Below are 11,180 nucleotides of genomic sequence, written 5' to 3' on the forward strand. Positions count from 1 at the left end.
AAAAATTTGTTTTACACAAGTATCATTTTATTTCTCTTTTTCTCTGTCCCAAATTCAAACAATTACGTATGTTGTCAGGGACAGATCGCAAGATGGCGGAAAACTATATAAAAGATTATATTAAATCACAATAGACTCAGGAAGTAAATGAAATACCATCGACCAGTCAAATTACGACTGTTGTTAAACAAACTGAGTCGTTTTATGACAAATGGGGCGATGGTAATTCTGGTAGTATGTCAATACCCGATGATGAATATTATAATTATATAAACAAAAAAACAGATGAAATATTTAAGGTGGATAATTTGTTAGAGTGGTGGGCTTCTCATCAAAGCGAATTCCCAATTTTAGCAAAATTGGCAAAACGGGTATTGGCTATTTCTGCTTCAAGTGCAAGCTGTGAGCGGAATTTTTCCACTACTGGAAGAATTCTTGAAGAAAGAAGAAGTAATCTTCAACCTGAAAAGGTAGATATGCTTCTCTTTCTTCATGATAATTTGTGAATTTTTAATATCTTTCTTGAGTATAGGGTTTCGTCAATCATGCTGGTTTTTTACTTTGCAAACTGTCAAATATTTATTGCATTTATTATATTTTACCTTGAGTCATGAAAGTTTTTTATTATTTTTTTTTACAATATATTATATAATACAATTATCTTCTTTTGTTAAAAATTTATATTATTAAATAAATTATATTAATATTGTGCAATTTGATTATATTTTCAAAATACTATTTATTATACATGCATTTTTTTAAATAGCGATTTATTTTTATTTTATAAATTAAATAGTAAATTAAATACAATATATTATATTGTCAAAATATTTTCCATTTTTATAAATTATATATTAGTTTTATTATTTTTAAATGCAATATAAAATATAGTATATGCTCAAAATATCCATTTTTATAAATAACAGTTTTATAATTTTTATAAATTTAATATAATATTCTCAAAATATTAGCTTTTTACATGTATTTTTTAAATAAAAATTAAAAATCACAAATAGAATCTTTTATATTCAAAAATATTATTTGCACAAATTTTTTATAGTATCAATTTGTAATTAAATATCTGAATAAAATATGAAATATACTTATATCCGGGCCTTAAATTTTAAAATCCGGGCCGGGCCGTAAAAAATTTTTTAAAAAATATCAGGGCCGGGCCGTAAAAATTTTTTTTAAAAAATATCCGGGCCGGGCCGGGCCTAAAAATTTTAAAACCGGGCCGGGCCGGGCCGGGCCGTGCAAATGGTACCTCTGCAGGTCTCTGAAATACATTCACGCCATTTATTTTTAATTTTTTTACTTAGTCTCAAATATTACTAATTAAAGGAATGAACAAGTCAAAGTAAAGATTATTATATTGATTTATTTTTTGTTCAGATTAATTTTTAATATATATTAATGAAGTGTATATTATAATTGAAATTAAATTTATATATCTGTTTTTTAATTCTATGAAATCATAGCTATTTAAAATTTTATCCTCTTTAACTCTTTTATTTCAAGGTTTAATAAAAGTTCCTCATTATTATATAGATTTAAGATAAAAGATAAAGTCATATTTGATAAGCATTTTACTCTTGATACAATAGAAAATAAATCAGTATGATCATATCGCAAATTAAAAATGTCTGGTAATCATTTGTCTAATTTAGAAAGACATCTGATAGGTCAGCGTTGAAAGATCATTTTCACATTTGAAATTCATTCTCTCACCACATAGATCGGGGATGAGTGAACAACTCCTGGAAGATATTATGCTAATCCGTCTAAATAAAAATTTTAAAATCGATATATGACTGTTTTGTATTTTTAAATGTATTTTGCCTATAAATAAAATAAATTTATTTTTATACCAAATTTATGTCTAGTTTTTTAATATCAATTTAAAAATTCTTAAACCCGAGCTGAACCCGGAACCAAACCCGGGTTCAAAAATATTTCCATAAACCTAACCCGAACCGAACCCACCTTTTATTTTTTTACTTAAACCGAACCCGAACCGAACCGGGGCTAAAATTTTGCCGGGTTCGCATCCCTGGTTTTAGGTCTCTCTTTTGTTTGATTTAATCACAAAGTAAAACAAATGGTTTTTGTGTTTTCTTTTAATCCGGGGTTTTTCGTACTTTTGAATTCCTTAATAAGGTGTTCAGTAAATATAAATTAGATATTTAGGTCCCGGAGATCACCCTGAATCCAGAGGTATAATTTGAGTTTCGAACATGGTTGCCATGTCTCCCCCCGTCAGCGGGAGACTCCCGCAATTTTTTAGTTTACACGCAGACATCTCTCTCCCGCAAAACTACCGTACCGCAATTGGAAATCTCCCGCAAAAATCTGCCGCAATTTTTTAATTTCTCCCGCAATTTTTTTAAAAAGTATTTTAACGTTTTTAATATATATATACAATAATTTTGAGAGACATTAATTGATTATTTTTGATTTTTAAAATAAATTTTAAATATTTATTCGAAAAACATGTTTAGTTTGTAAATTTCTTTCTATCCTGTTTTATTTTTATACTTTATTTTTATACAAGAATAAATCTTTCATTCATATAAGTCAGTACAGGGGAGGGGAGTATATCAACATCGATTGCAATACAAAAATATTCTCAAAAATAGTAAATAATACAGATGCAACTACATTTGCGGAAATGGTATACATCTACCATGTAGTTCAACATTCACAGAGCTTTTCACGATGTGGGTCGAATCTTTTTCTCATGATATTTAACGACCAATATAAGTGCAAACCTTACTTGTGGCAGAACAAAAATGAGCAAGGCTATCACAGGTGTTACCTGAATCCTAGAGGTCAATTCTAGACGATTTGAAAGGCATCCATATGCAATTCTAACAGATGCATCTAATAAGGGAAATATTAAAACATTTCCCTCGATCCTTAGCTATTTCAACAAGAATAAAAACATTTCAATAAAGTTGTTAAAAATTTTTCCTCTGATAGTGAAAAATTCAACAATGTAGCTAGCCACATAATGGTAAATATAGCTGATTCAGGGTTAGCAATGATTTGCATATCAGCTTTCTGCGCTGATAATGCTTCTGTAAATTTTGGCAAAAACCAAAGTTACCGAATTGAGGCAGCACTAATGAATTAATATCAATTGGCTGTATATGCCATATACTACATAATTCTTACAAGAAGGCAATGAATGTACTATCTGTGGATGTCGAAAATTGTGATGAAATGTTTTAACGAATTTAGTTCATCAACTAAAAGAGTTATTGAATTAAAAGATTTGGTGAAGTGGTCTGACATGGAATGGTGTGAGTTGTGATATACACCTATCAGGTGGTTGTCATTAATACCTGCCATCGATAGAATTTTAAAATTTTACAAACACTTAAACAAAATACTTCTTAAATAGAGATTTTAAAAGCTGTCCTAAAATTTTGAAAAATCAGAAGCATATTTGGGATTCGTTTCACATGTAGGAAATCTACTTCATGCAGTTAATATTCAGTTGCACAAAATATTCTAAAAAAGATTTACAAAATCACGCTACAGCTCTGTTCATCTCTACAGTTAAAAATTGATAATAAATTTTATGGCGCTATTGCTAAAAATATTATATTAAAATGTTCAAATAATACTCTAATTAATACATTTTTAAATGAAGCAGATATTTTTATTAAGACAATTTTAGAATATTTACAATCAAAATTTGATTTTAATAACTCTATTTACAAATGTATAAATATTATGACCTTGAAACAGAAACCATCAATTCATGGTTTTTATCAGTGGCCCCTACACTTTCTGAGCGAATGAAGCAGAATACCCCATGAAAAGTACCCCCCCCCCCCCCACCCTCCCCTGAAAAAAGATAATTATTATATGACACCCATAAATTTCCAAAATAATTTTTATTGCATCAATTTTTAATACATAATATAAATAAAATGCAAAAAATATATACTTTATAAATATTATTTTTTAATTAATAATTTAGATAAATTAGGGGAAGAGAAAGCGAAAGAATTTATAATTTCATCAATATTTAATTGTTTAAATAAATATTTTTCCAATGATAATATGGTTAAATTATTGAGAAATGAATCTGGTACTACGAAGTCTTGATTAATTAATTTAATTTTACTCATGACTCTTTCGGCAGTACATGAGGTTGTAGGAATGGTTAATAAATATTTATATAAAATTCTTAAATTAGGGAAAGCAGAAAAATTTAAAAGTAGACGATAAGGTAAAATAATTGAATAGTTTTTCCAATCTGAATCGTAAGTCCCTGAATTATCATCATCATCAGAAGAAGCTAAATAATGTATTGGCAAAAATATTTTAATTAAATAAATTTACAATTCTCAGAATCTGATAAATCTTTAGATTCTTGAACCTCTAGGTCATGAGTAATAATTACATTCCCCATTTTGCATCTTATAAATATTTCTAAACTTCAACATTTCCTCGAAAATTTGACTTGATTTTAAATTGTAAAATTCACAGATATCCTCGATATCTTCTTTAATAATTGATTTTTCTGCCATTCCCTTTGGCGTAAAAAATGATGTTTGATGTAAAAATTTAATCGAATCATTATTAAATCTTTCGTTAAACTGCATATGTTGTATTCATTAAAATTTAATAAAATATATTTATTAAAGGTAGAGAGATAATAGGAATTTCTTGTTCTACTTTATCAAATCTCTGCTCTGTGTCTGCCTATAAAAAAATATAGCAGAGATAAAAAATAAGAGTAATTAAATGACCTCAGGTTCAATAATTTCATGATCATTATCAGAATCATCAGATACTATATTTTCTTCTAACACATTTTCTTTATTATTAGGACAGTTTTAAAAGATAATTATATTAATTAAAAATATTTATTATACCAACAGCATTGAATTCCCAATTCTTACTTCTTTTTTCTTAAATTGCGATTTAATACCCTTTATATTAAGATAAGTATAAATAATTAAATATTTAATAAAAAAATTACTTTGCTATTTGTCCAATTTTAAGTAACATTCTTAAAAGCTACTATTTAAAAGTTTTTCTTTATATCGTTAAAATTAAGCCCACCATGTCTTTTTCCAATGTGATCTATCCATTTATCATCTCTTATATTATGCGATTTGCAATTTTTAATTAGGCATTAGTATTTTTTTTGGTTAATATTTTTAGGCATATTTTAAAATTGGAAAAATAATTTATGACAAGAAATCTCGGATAACAACCTATTTACTAAACATCGACCAAAAAATATTAAGTTGGAGGGGGGGGGGTCTTATTATAACATTTATAAACCAGAAATCACATGATCATGATGGATGTAACAAAACAGTAAAAGAATTAAATAATAAAGAAAATTAAAAAAAATTTTTTTTAAATTTAAAAAAAAAAGGTACCCCCACTCAAATTTACTGAAGCAGTTGCTTCGGACCCCCCCCCCCCGTTGTAGGGGTCACTGGTTTTTATAATTTAATAAATATATTAAAAATACCGAAAGACATTGATGTCTTTGTTGTAAATTGCAATGTTTTTTTTTAATTTTTAGTAGAAATGTCAATCATTTTAACTTTGATTTTTTTTTATTTTTTTTGAAAAATGATTTTTATTTATCATTAATTTTTTATATGAAAACTGATAAAACCATTTTTTTTGATTATTAGTTTTTTCGATATTAAAATTTATAAAACCATTTTTTGATGGTTAAAATTTTTATGGTAAAAGTTATAAAACCATTTTTCCATCATAATATTTTTATGTTTATGTGTTTAAAATAAAAAGTTACGATTTAATAGTCCACAAATTTAGTAGTATTGACGTTTCGGGTTATTTAGATTTTTGATTTTCAGTAAGTTATATTTTTTTTTATTTTGGATCTTGGCCAGTTTAGTTTTTTCTGCTTTATATTGTTAGCGTTTTCTACCTTTATTTTGATAGTTGTTGACCGTGATTACAGGATATTCGATACCAAAATTATTCGTTATTATAAGGTAAAAAAATATTTTATTTTATATTTTGAATCTCTCCTCAGGACACAACGCAATCACATTTTTGTTGTTTAAATTTTTTTAGAAATTTAATTAATAAAATAGTTTAAAAAATATTTTTAGATTAGTTCGTTTAACACCCAATCTTTATAATATTAAAAAAAAACAAAAAAAAACGTATTTTTAAATATTCTAGGATTACTTATTTACCACGGCCGATTTAAAGTAATATAAATTTTCCGTATCATGAGATGGGCTTTATGTTTAATTTTGATATTGAGCCTAGCTTATTTAATAAAATTTCGGAGTATCCGAGTAATACTTATTAAAATTTGTATCAAATGGTTGATAAATTTGATGTAAATAATGCATTATTGACAATTTTATTATTGGTCATAATATATGGGTTATCTATTAAAATAAAATTTTTGTTTGGAAAATGTACTCTGGTTGCGACCAAGGTATATGGTAATTGGAAAATAGACACTCCAGTGTCGGCTGATTGTTGGAAAAAAATTTCGTCTTGGAAAGTAATTTAAATGTAGTTTTAAATGAAATCAAGAACGGCAGACCAGAAATGGTGGAAATGTTGAATTGTAATAACGATGATCGTTTGTATATTGTGGAGAGATCTGTAGTTATCCTCCGAGAATTGAAAGAAATAAAAGAAGTAATTAAGATTATATATCAGGATATAAATAAATTGGTTATTTCGAATAGTAATGGTAATAAAAGCCAAATATGTGGTTCGACGGGGTCAAATGGAAAAAATATCTCTGATGGAAAAAATGGTTTTTCCGGGAATAAGAAAATCTTTGAAGATTTGAAATGTACCCGCTGTGGGTATAGGGGCCACAAGGTAGAGACCTGTGTGGTCAAAGAACAAATTTTCGTGAGGGTTTTCCGTTAAGGAAATTGATACTAGAAAACTCTAATGTTAGAAAAATTTCTGGTACCAACACGAATAAATTTGAGGTTCTACAATCGAATTATGGTAAATTCTGTTTGTGTTTTAAATGTAACAAACCGGGACATGTAGCCATAAATTGTACTGAAAATTGACTATATGATTGTAAGTGTAATCATATAGTAAGTAGGAGATCGGGAGGTAGAAATAGTAATAAATTAATTAGCCATGCTGAAATGAGATATGATTCTCATCAAAGCCGTGTTTTTAACAGAAATTTTTTTTATCCTGATGATAAAAATAAAAATAATAAAGGTTGTAATAGTTTTAAATGGGAGAAATATCCTAAGGGTATTGTTAAATATTCCAATAAAAGGGATGTTGATACTTTCAGATGGGAAAAATATCCCAGTGATATTGTAAAAAAATATATGAGCATTGTTAAAGAACCGCTAAATTCCGAGTTGAATTTATGTTCAAAAGTAAATTCTCATGAAACTGATGTTTCAAATGAGATAAATATTGATCAGTCAATTAAAACATATGAGATTTTAATGACTGAGCGATTAGTCGAACCTTGTCCTTGTCCGAGAGTTACTGTAAGAGTTGACTCGAGGGACATCAACATGTTGTTCGACACAGGGGCTAACATTTCAATAATGTCTAAGAAAAATTATTATAAGTATTGGCCTGGGGGCATACTTGAAAAAGAATCTATGTACGTCAGGCAATTTGACGGGTCGGAGTAGTTTTAGGAAAAACTAGTTGGGAGTAATTCTCCATGATACCACATTTTTCCTAGATTTATGGGTAGTGAAGAAAGAGGTCGAGACCATCATGGGGTGGGATTGGATTGTTCAGTTAGGTCCTTTCAATAATTATTGTAATATTTTTGACATACATAATGGTTCGGCCTTAAATGAGACTAAAAACAAAAATATTGCTAATGCTAGGAAAAAAATTTATGAAATAGAAGGGACGGATTTAACTGTAAAAGAAGAGAATTCAACCCTTAATTCTGATAGATATGTCCACGGAATTAATGGTTGAGGACAATATTAGCATTAATGGAAACCAAATGGTTGCTATTGATAGTAATGAATTACATAAAATGCGTGAAGATATATCTCTTTTAATGAAGAATGAAATAATTTTCAAAGGCAAGTTAGGATGTCTTAATGATTATCAAGTGGATGTAAAATTAAAGGAGGGATTTTCACCTATTTTCCTAGCGTGTTGACGAGTTCCCTTTGAATGGAAGAAGGAAATTGACGAAGAGTTGGATCAATGGGTTAAAGACGACATTATTGTTCCAGTGGAATATAGTGTATGGGCAACCCCATTGGTACCGGTTAAGAAATCAAATGGTAAATTGAGGCTTTGTGCTGATTTCAGAGTAACCTTAAATCGATGGGTAGCAGAGGTTAAATATCCGTTGCCTCGAATTGAGGAAATTTTGGAGGGGGCAAAATATTTTTCAAAGGTTGATTTTTCGTCAGCCCATCTACAATTACCTTTGAGGGAGGAAATTCGTAAATTATTGACGATAACGACTCCTAAAGGGTTATTCGCTTTTTGTAGATTACCATTTGGGTTGAGCGTGTCCGCCCCTATTTTTCAGCGCACCATGGCGTCCGTTTTCCAAGGACTAGAGGGGGTATTTTATTATATGGATGACGTATACTGATTACACGGATGACGCCTGAACAGCATAACCAACGTTTGGAGGAAGTTTTTAAGAGAATTCATGATAAAGGTTTGAGAGCCAGTAAGGAGAAAAGCATTTTGGTCCTAACGGAGGTAGAATATTTAGGCCATCAAATAAATGGGATTGAGGTGAAGCCATTAAAAAATTTTTTGAAGAATATATTAAATTTGAAGCAGCCCAATAGTAAGGCTGAGGTGCAGTCCTTTTTGGGTATGGTAAATTATTACCATCGTTTTATTGAGGATTTTGCGAAGATAGCTGCCCCGTTGTATGAGTTATTAAAAAAGGTGTTCATTTTGATTGAAATTGGAAAAACAAGAGGCGTTTGAAATTTTAAAGGGAAAGATTGGGGAAGAGCCAATTTTAGTATGTTTCAACAATGATTTAGAAATCATATTAGCTGTTTATGCATCTAACAAAGATGTTGGAGGAGCCTTATTACATTTAATTGATGGTGTGGAAAGATCCATCCTGTTTTTCTCGCGAGTTTTTCGGGATGTAGAAATGAGATATTCTGTGATTGAACAGGAGGCCTTGGCCGATCGGTTTGACAAAATGCCGTGAATATTTGATTGGTAAAAAATTTGTAATTTTTACCGACCACAAACCGTAAATCCACTTATTCCGAAATATCTCTCCGGTTGCAGCGTTGGTTATTATTAGTGGGCCGTTTTAACGTAGAGATTAGATATCGTCGAGGCAAAGAGAATTGTTTGCCTGATATTCTGTCTAGGTTAGGTTCTGGCAGTGCAGATCCTAAAATAAGTGATAAGATACGTATTGATAGGGAGAAGGCCTTAGTGCGTACTCTGTCATATATTTTAAAAATAGGTCCTACCAATTGGGAGGATCTGAAAAGAAATACTGTAAACGACAAATATTTAAGTTAGATAAAATTGAGTTTAACGGGAGAAAAACCTTGGAAAAACAAATATGATTCCTATAAAAAAATACAAAAAGAATTGTCAATTGTTGATGATTGTATTATGAGGGGAAACAGGGCCGTAATTCCTTATAAATTATGGAGTAAAATTATGAATTTATTGCATGCCGGACATCAAGGTCGGGACAAGATGAAATCTTTGGCTCGGGAATATGTATGGTGGCCTGATATGGGCAATGATATTGAACGGATTACTAGGAAATGCGTTCCTTGTAATACCTGTGCCCCGTAAAGAAGTAGGGCAAGTTTGGCCTAGGTCAAAGAAACCTTGGGAACGTATCCACATTGATTTCTTTGACCTTGATAAAAAATCATATTTTTTAGTGGTAGATTCATTTTCCAAATGAAAAGAACATGCAGATGTGCATGGTTATACCACTAAAGTAGTTATCAAAAAATTAAGGGAATTATATGCCCGATTCGGTTTTCCCGACTCGACAGTGTCTGACGGGGGTCCCGCCTTCGTCAGTTATGAGTTCAAATATTTTTGGCCCAGCATATTTTTACGCCGCCGTATCATCCCAGCTCGAATGGACAAGCTGAGAAGATGGTAGCAATTGTTAAAAATTGGATTTGGAAGGCTGGTAATCGTAAGGATGAGGCTTACATGTCTCAATTATATTACCTTAATTCTCGCAATCGAGATGGGGTTACGCCTGTAGAGTTATTTTTAGGTAGGCGAACACGGGGTCCTTTAGATTTATTAAAACCAAAAGGGAAAATTATTCCCTCAGTGGGAGTAAAATTAGGGGTAAAATTTTCAGTGTGCCAAAAGGTTTGGGCAGATTGTTTGATAATCGGGGAAAGAAGTGGGAAAGGGGTCGGGTAGTAGTAAACCGGGGTTCGAAATTAAGTGAAATTTTGATCCGTCATCACGATCACATGAAATTGGGGTAAAATAAAAAGGGGTAAATATTATGAGAAGATATACTAAATTTTTTTTGTTTTAATGAATCTTAAAAGTACTAATTAAACGGTTTATATCGTGTCAGGGTTCAGTATATTGGGTCATATATTTTTTATGTTTTTCAATTGATACAAGTTTTTGTGGTCAATTTCTGTAATTTTATAGTTCAATTCAGACAGGTTAATTAAAAAGTTTCTGTTTGGTATTGTTTGACTTATAAAAATTTTTCTTAACATTGGTGACTTATAAAAACTTTTTCTTGTAAGGAATAAAAAAGAAATTTTTTTTATGTTTGTTTTATCTACCAGATGCCAGGGTAGATGGTCGTTTAAAAAAAATTTTTTTTTGAAATTGCCATTATGTTTATAAGTCAATTAGAGAAGGCATGAATAAGGATTGGGGGATTCGCCTGATTGACATAATATTTGAATTGAAAAGTTTTATTTTTGTGTTAGTAAAAAAGTTTTTGTTTGGTCATGTCTATGTTTTGATTATTCACATTGATAAAAAGTTTTTTCAATCGGCAGTGTCGCCAGTTGTTATTTTTTTATCTGGTTTTATGTTGTAGCCAGACATAAAAGTATATATTTGTTGGAAAGAAAATACAGTATCAATTTAGTAAATGACTTTTTATCATGGTGCTTCATAATATATATTGAAAAGAGAATCTTAAACATTTGGTAAAAAAAATTTTTTGTTAAATATCTTTTTTTTGTTGT

This window comes from Gordionus sp. m RMFG-2023, chromosome 1 (assembly GCF_954871325.1).
Source record: "Gordionus sp. m RMFG-2023 chromosome 1, tfGorSpeb1-WG-v2, whole genome shotgun sequence".
In the NCBI taxonomy this organism is placed as follows: Eukaryota; Metazoa; Nematomorpha; class Gordioida; order Chordodea; family Parachordodidae; genus Gordionus; species Gordionus sp. m RMFG-2023.